General features: G+C 22.9%; 1 pseudogene; it reads left to right on the top strand.

Moving 5' to 3' along the window:
- The first annotated feature begins 862 nt into the window (after positions 1 to 862).
- Positions 863 to 6260, top strand: LOC123686650 (annotated as a pseudogene).
- Positions 6261 to 7071: the final 811 nt, after the last annotated feature.

Here is a 7071-nt window from a genome sequence, read left to right as displayed (position 1 = left end):
CATTTGGTATAATACTTGATAAAACTCCTTTATTTGTATGATCTGTTCTTATTACAGCAATTCTTTTATTACTATCACTACCAGTTCTTGCAGGAGCAATTACTATACTATTAACTGACCGAAACTTAAATTCTTCTTTTTTTGATCCAACCGGTGGGGGAGACCCAATTTTATACCAACATTTATTTTGATTTTTTGGCCATCCTGAAGTTTATATTTTAATTCTCCCAGGATTTGGTATAATTTCCCATATCATTACACAAGAAAGAGGGAAAAAAATTGCCTTTGGTTCTTTAGGAATAATTTATGCTATATTAGCTATTGGACTTCTAGGATTTGTAGTATGAGCTCATCACATATTTACAGTGGGAATAGATGTTGATACTCGAGCTTATTTTACTTCAGCTACTATAATTATTGCAGTACCCACTGGAATTAAAATTTTTTCTTGATTAGCAACTTTACATGGAATACAATTTTACTATACACCTTCAATTTTATGAACCCTGGGATTTTTATTTTTATTTACAATTGGTGGATTAACAGGAGTAGTTTTAGCTAACTCTTCCATAGATATTATTTTACATGATACCTATTATGTAGTAGCTCATTTTCATTACGTTTTATCTATAGGAGCTGTATTTGCCATTATAGCAGGATTTATCCATTGATTCCCTTTAATTACAGGATTCAATCTTAACAATAAATTATTACAAATCCAATTTTTAATTATATTTATTGGGGTAAACTTAACATTTTTTCCTCAACACTTCTTAGGACTAAGAGAATGAATAAAATCGGTTTAATGTAGCATTGTCAACAGCAAAACCTCCTCATAGTCAAATAACGATAGAACTCCTAGGTAAGGGATTGCAGAAACTAAATTTGTAATTACAGTTGCTCCTCAAAAAGATATTTGCCCTCAGGGAAGAACATAACCTAAAAAGGCTGTAGCTATAGATATAAATAAAATAGTAGTTCCTGTCATTCAAGTTTCTGTAAGTTTGTAAGAACCAAAATATAAGCCTCGCCTAATATGTAAGTATAAACATATAAAAAATAAAGAGGCTCCATTTGCATGAATAGTTCGTATTAACCATCCTATATTTACGTCTCGACAAATATGAGTTACTCTATTAAAAGCTAAATCTACGTTTGCACAATAATGCATAGATAAAAATAATCCTATAATAATTTGTATTATTAAACATAAGCCTAATAAAGATCCAAAAATTCATAAATATGAAATATTTCTTGGTGTAGGTAGATCGATTAAAGAATTGTTAATAATTTTCGTTAAAGAATTAATTTTTCGTATTGGTATTTTCATATTTAAATTGACGTAACGGTCCAAATTTTACTTTAGTAATTTTTACAACTGCAATTATTGAAATTAATAAATAAAAAATCAAAATTAAAAATATGTTAGAATTTGGGTAATTTAAAAATTTATTTAAATTTAAATAAAAATTTCTAATTAAATCTATTTTATGTAAAATTTCATTATTAATATTTTGATTTATTAAATATAGATTTATATTATTTATAAATATAGTAATTATAAATAAACTAATGATAATAAATATATATTTATTAAATTTAAATTTTTCATTAAAGGCAGTTCTTGTTATATAAATAAATAAAATTAGTAAACCACCAATTATAATTAATATTAAAATATATGAAAATCAAAAGTTTGATCTTATTAATCCTATAATGATACAAGTTATAATTGTATAAGTTAAAATAAGTAGTCCTAAGGATAGGGGGTGGGTAAGAAAAATTGCCAAAAAATTTAAAAATGTTAAAATTAAGATTTCAGAGGGTAGTTTAATAAAAAATATTAATTTTGGAGATTAAAGATATATTTGTTTTCCTCTGATATTTTAAAAGATTAAATCTTAAAGCTGGTTTACAAGACCAGTATTTTTATTAAATTATTAAAATATGGAAATAATTTTTTTAAGTATGTTTATTTTTAGAATTTTAAATTTTTTTATTAATCGAAAACATTTATTAATAACATTGCTTAGATTAGAATTAGTAATTTTAACTTTATTTATAATAATATATTTTTATTTATCTTATTTTAGTTATGAATTTTATTTTGTAGTAGTTTTTTTAACTATAAGTGTTTGTGAAAGAGTTTTGGGATTATCTTTATTAGTGTCAATAATTCGTTCTTATGGAAATGATTATTTTAATTCATTAAATATTTTATGATAATATTAATAATATTAGTATTTATGATTCCTTTATGTTTTATAAATAAATTTTGATTAATTAAAAATTATTTAATTTCAATAAGAATTTGATTTTTTTCAAAAATTTCTTTTTTATTTTTTAGTTCATTAAATTTTTTTATAGGTATAGATTTTTTATCATATTTTTTGTTATTATTAAGGTTTTGAATTTCTTTTTTAATATTTATAGCTAGAGAAAAACTTTTTAATTTAAAAGATTTTAGTGAGTTATTTAGTATTTTATTATTATTATTGCTTTTTTTATTATTAACTTTTTCTTCTATAAATATATTTTTATTTTATATATTTTTTGAGGCTAGGTTAATTCCAATTTTGATTTTGATTTTAGGTTGAGGATATCAGCCTGAACGTATTCAAGCTGGAATATATATATTTTTTTATACAATTATAGCTTCTTTACCAATAATATTGTTTATTTTTATTTATTATTCAAAGTTTAAAACATTAGATTTGACTTATATTAATGTAAATTTATTTAGTTTTATTTTACATTTTGATAATAAATTACTAAACAATAAGAAACTAATCCTAACCCATCTCAACCCAATAAAATTGAAATTGAATTTGGACTTAAAATTATTAATAATATAGATAGAACAAATATAAAAAATAGTTTAATAAAACGATTAATAGATAAATCCTTAGATATATAAGATTTTCTATAAAAAATTACTATTGTAGAAATAAATAAAACAAAAGAAACAAATAATAAAGATATTCAATCTAAAAGAATTAATATTTCTACTTCTATTGAATTTAAATTAAAAATTCTTCACTCAATAAAATAAACCTTTCCTGTATTAAGTAAAAATAATCTAAAACAAAAAAAAAAAAAAAAAAAACCTAAGTATTAATCTAGAAAAAATTACACAAAAAGATATTACTCAAAGTTAAAGTAACTTCATTGACTCCACAAATCAATATTTTATATAAACTATTTAAGTAAAAGAAAAATAAATCTCTTTTTAATAAAATTAAATTTAAAGGAACCCAATGTATGAGTAATAAAATTAATTCTCGATAAGAAATTAATTCAAAAAAATATAATCTTCTGTAAAATTTTCCATGTTGACTAAAAGAATATAAATACAAACTATAAGAAGCTCTCAAAAAAGTTATAATTATTAATATAAATATACAAATATGAGAATAATTAATTAAACTATTAATTAACAAAATTTCTCTTAACAAATTTAAAGAAGGTGGTGCAGCTATATTTCTAATTACTAACAAAAATCACCATAAAGATAAAAAAGGTACAATATTAATTAAACCTTTATTAATAAAAATGCTTCGACTAACAATACGTTCATAATTTATATTTACTAAAACAAATAATCCTGAAGAACAACAGCCATGAGCTAATATTATTATTAAAGATCCAGTAATTCCTCAAGAATTAAATGTTAATAAACCTGACAATAAAAGTCCTATATGAACAACTGAAGAATAAGCAATTAAAGATTTCATATCTCTTTGACGTAAACAACTTAAAGAAACTAAAATCCCTCCTATTAAAGATAAATTAATTAAAAAAAAATTAACCTTAACTCCTAAATATATAAATATAGTCAAAAATCGAATAAGTCCATATCTTCCTAACTTTAGTATCACTCCTGCTAATATTATAGACCCAGCAACTGAAGCTTCTACATGTGCTTTAGGCAATCATAAATGAAATAAAAATATCGGTATTTTAACTAAAAATACTATTATTATTATAAAATATAAAATAAAACTAAATAAATTTACATTAATATAAGTCAAATCTAATGTTTTAAACTTTGAATAATAAATAAAAATAAACAATATTATTGGTAAAAAAGCTATAATTGTATAAAAAAATATATATATTCCAGCTTGAATACGTTCAGGCTGATATCCTCAACCTAAAATCAAAATCAAAATTGGAATTAACCTAGCCTCAAAAAATATATAAAATAAAAATATATTTATAGAAGAAAAAGTTAAAATAAAAAAAGCAATAATAATAATAATAAAATACTAAATAACTCACTAAAATCTTTTAAATTAAAAAGTTTTTCTCTAGCTATAAATATTAAAAAAGAAATTCAAAACCTTAATAATAACAAAAAATATGATAAAAAATCTATACCTATAAAAAAATTTAATGAACTAAAAAATAAAAAAGAAATTTTTGAAAAAAATCAAATTCTTATTAAAATTAAATAATTTTTAATTAATCAAAATTTATTTATAAAACATAAAGGAATCATAAATACTAATATTATTAATATTATCATAAAATATTTAATGAATTAAAATAATCATTTCCATAAGAACGAATTATTGACACTAATAAAGATAATCCCAAAACTCTTTCACAAACACTTATAGTTAAAAAAACTACTACAAAATAAAATTCATAACTAAAATAAGATAAATAAAAATATATTATTATAAATAAAGTTAAAATTACTAATTCTAATCTAAGCAATGTTATTAATAAATGTTTTCGATTAATAAAAAAATTTAAAATTCTAAAAATAAACATACTTAAAAAAATTATTTCCATATTTTAATAATTTAATAAAAATACTGGTCTTGTAAACCAGCTTTAAGATTTAATCTTTTAAAATATCAGAGGAAAACAAATATATCTTTAATCTCCACAATTAATATTTTTTATTAAACTACCCTCTGAAATCTTAATTTTAACATTTTTAAATTTTTTGGCAATTTTTCTTACCCACCCCCTATCCTTAGGACTACTTATTTTAACTTATACAATTATAACTTGTATCATTATAGGATTAATAAGATCAAACTTTTGATTTTCATATATTTTAATATTAATTATAATTGGTGGTTTACTAATTTTATTTATTTATATAACAAGAACTGCCTCTAATGAAAAATTTAAATTTAATAAATATATATTTATTATAATTAGTTTATTTATAATTACTATATTTATAAATAATATAAATCTATATTTAATAAATCAAAATATTAATAATGAAATTTTACATAAAATAGATTTAATTAGAAATTTTTATTTAAATTTAAATAAATTTTTAAATTACCCAAATTCTAACATATTTTTAATTTTGATTTTTTATTTATTAATTTCAATAATTGCAGTTGTAAAAATTACTAAAGTAAAATTTGGACCGTTACGTCAATTTAAATATGAAAATACCAATACGAAAAATTAATTCTTTAACGAAAATTATTAACAATTCTTTAATCGATCTACCTACACCAAGAAATATTTCATATTTATGAAATTTCGGATCTTTATTAGGCTTATGTTTAATAATACAAATTATTACAGGATTATTTTTATCTATGCATTATTGTGCAAACGTAGATTTAGCTTTTAATAGAGTAACTCATATTTGTCGAGACGTAAATATAGGATGGTTAATACGAACTATTCATGCAAATGGAGCCTCTTTATTTTTTATATGTTTATACTTACATATTAGGCGAGACTTATATTTTGGTTCTTACAAACTTACAGAAACTTGAATGACAGGAACTACAATTTTATTTATATCTATAGCTACAGCCTTTTTAGGTTATGTTCTTCCCTGAGGGCAAATATCTTTTTGAGGAGCAACTGTAATTACAAATTTAGTTTCTGCAATCCCTTACCTAGGAAATTCTATCGTTATTTGACTATGAGGAGGTTTTGCTGTTGACAATGCTACATTAAACCGATTTTATTCATTTCATTTTATTTTACCTTTTATTATTTCAGCTTTAATTATAATTCATTTACTATTTTTACATAACTCTGGCTCTAGTAATCCTTTAGGATCTAATTCTAATTTAGATAAAATTAGTTTTCATCCATATTTCTCCTTTAAAGATATTTTAGGTTTTCTCATTATAATATTTTTTATTTTAAATATTATTATTCTATATCCTTATATATTAAGAGATCCTGATAATTTTATCCCAGCTAATCCTCTGTTCAGTCGTGAACTACGGTCGTATTTCTTCTCGAACGACCCCGGTAGAATCTGATTTCGTATCGGCTGTCAGCGGAAAAACAGAACAGATTTTTAATATCGATCGTACGTGCTAAATAGAAAAGTTTCAAAAGAGACAAATCAATTAATCTTCTGATAAATAATCATAATTAAGTTTGATTTATTTTCATCTATCTTCTGCTTCGTCATCTACTAGTGTTAGTGAACAAAATAATATTGGACAACTATTCGTGAAGTGCCCTGAATTTATCATCAACCGGGTGAAGCCATAGGTACTTAAGGGAGGTAAATTCCCCTGAATTCCCTTCCTTGAAACCTCCTTTTTGGAACCAGATTAGCGGTGATTCGCCTAGGTTTCTTCTGCAGCCCGTTGGGGTAAGTTACATTTCACAATTTTCTGGTTGTTCAATATTAGTAGCAAAATTCATCTGAAATTGACCGCAAACCCCTTTTGCGGACAATTATTGGTGCCGAAACCCGGGAAAATATCTTAAAACCCCCTAAATTCAGTATAATTGTCATTTCCGTTCATCTGATTGAATTCGTGATTTGATTTTCATTCATTAATTGGGTAGTTATTGAAAATTCATAACACGGTTATCTTATCGCGCGTCATCTGTTCATTATCTTCAACGATAAATACATCGTCTGTTCTTCTTAGATTTTTCGGAATTAATTTATACCGATATACATACCGGGGTCATTCGACAATTTAAAATGCCGTCAATGGATAAATTGAAGGCCTCTTTGGCAACATCTATCATCAAGCGCGAGAATGCATTTTCTGCGGCATCTACTCTTCTTAAATTAATAAAGGATTTGACCACAGAAGTCGATGTGGCCAA

This window comes from Harmonia axyridis, chromosome X (genome assembly GCF_914767665.1).
Source record: "Harmonia axyridis chromosome X, icHarAxyr1.1, whole genome shotgun sequence".
NCBI classification, from domain to species: domain Eukaryota; kingdom Metazoa; phylum Arthropoda; class Insecta; order Coleoptera; family Coccinellidae; genus Harmonia; species Harmonia axyridis.
Note: the sequence above shows the minus strand (reverse complement) of the source record. Positions and strands in the feature narration are given on the sequence as shown.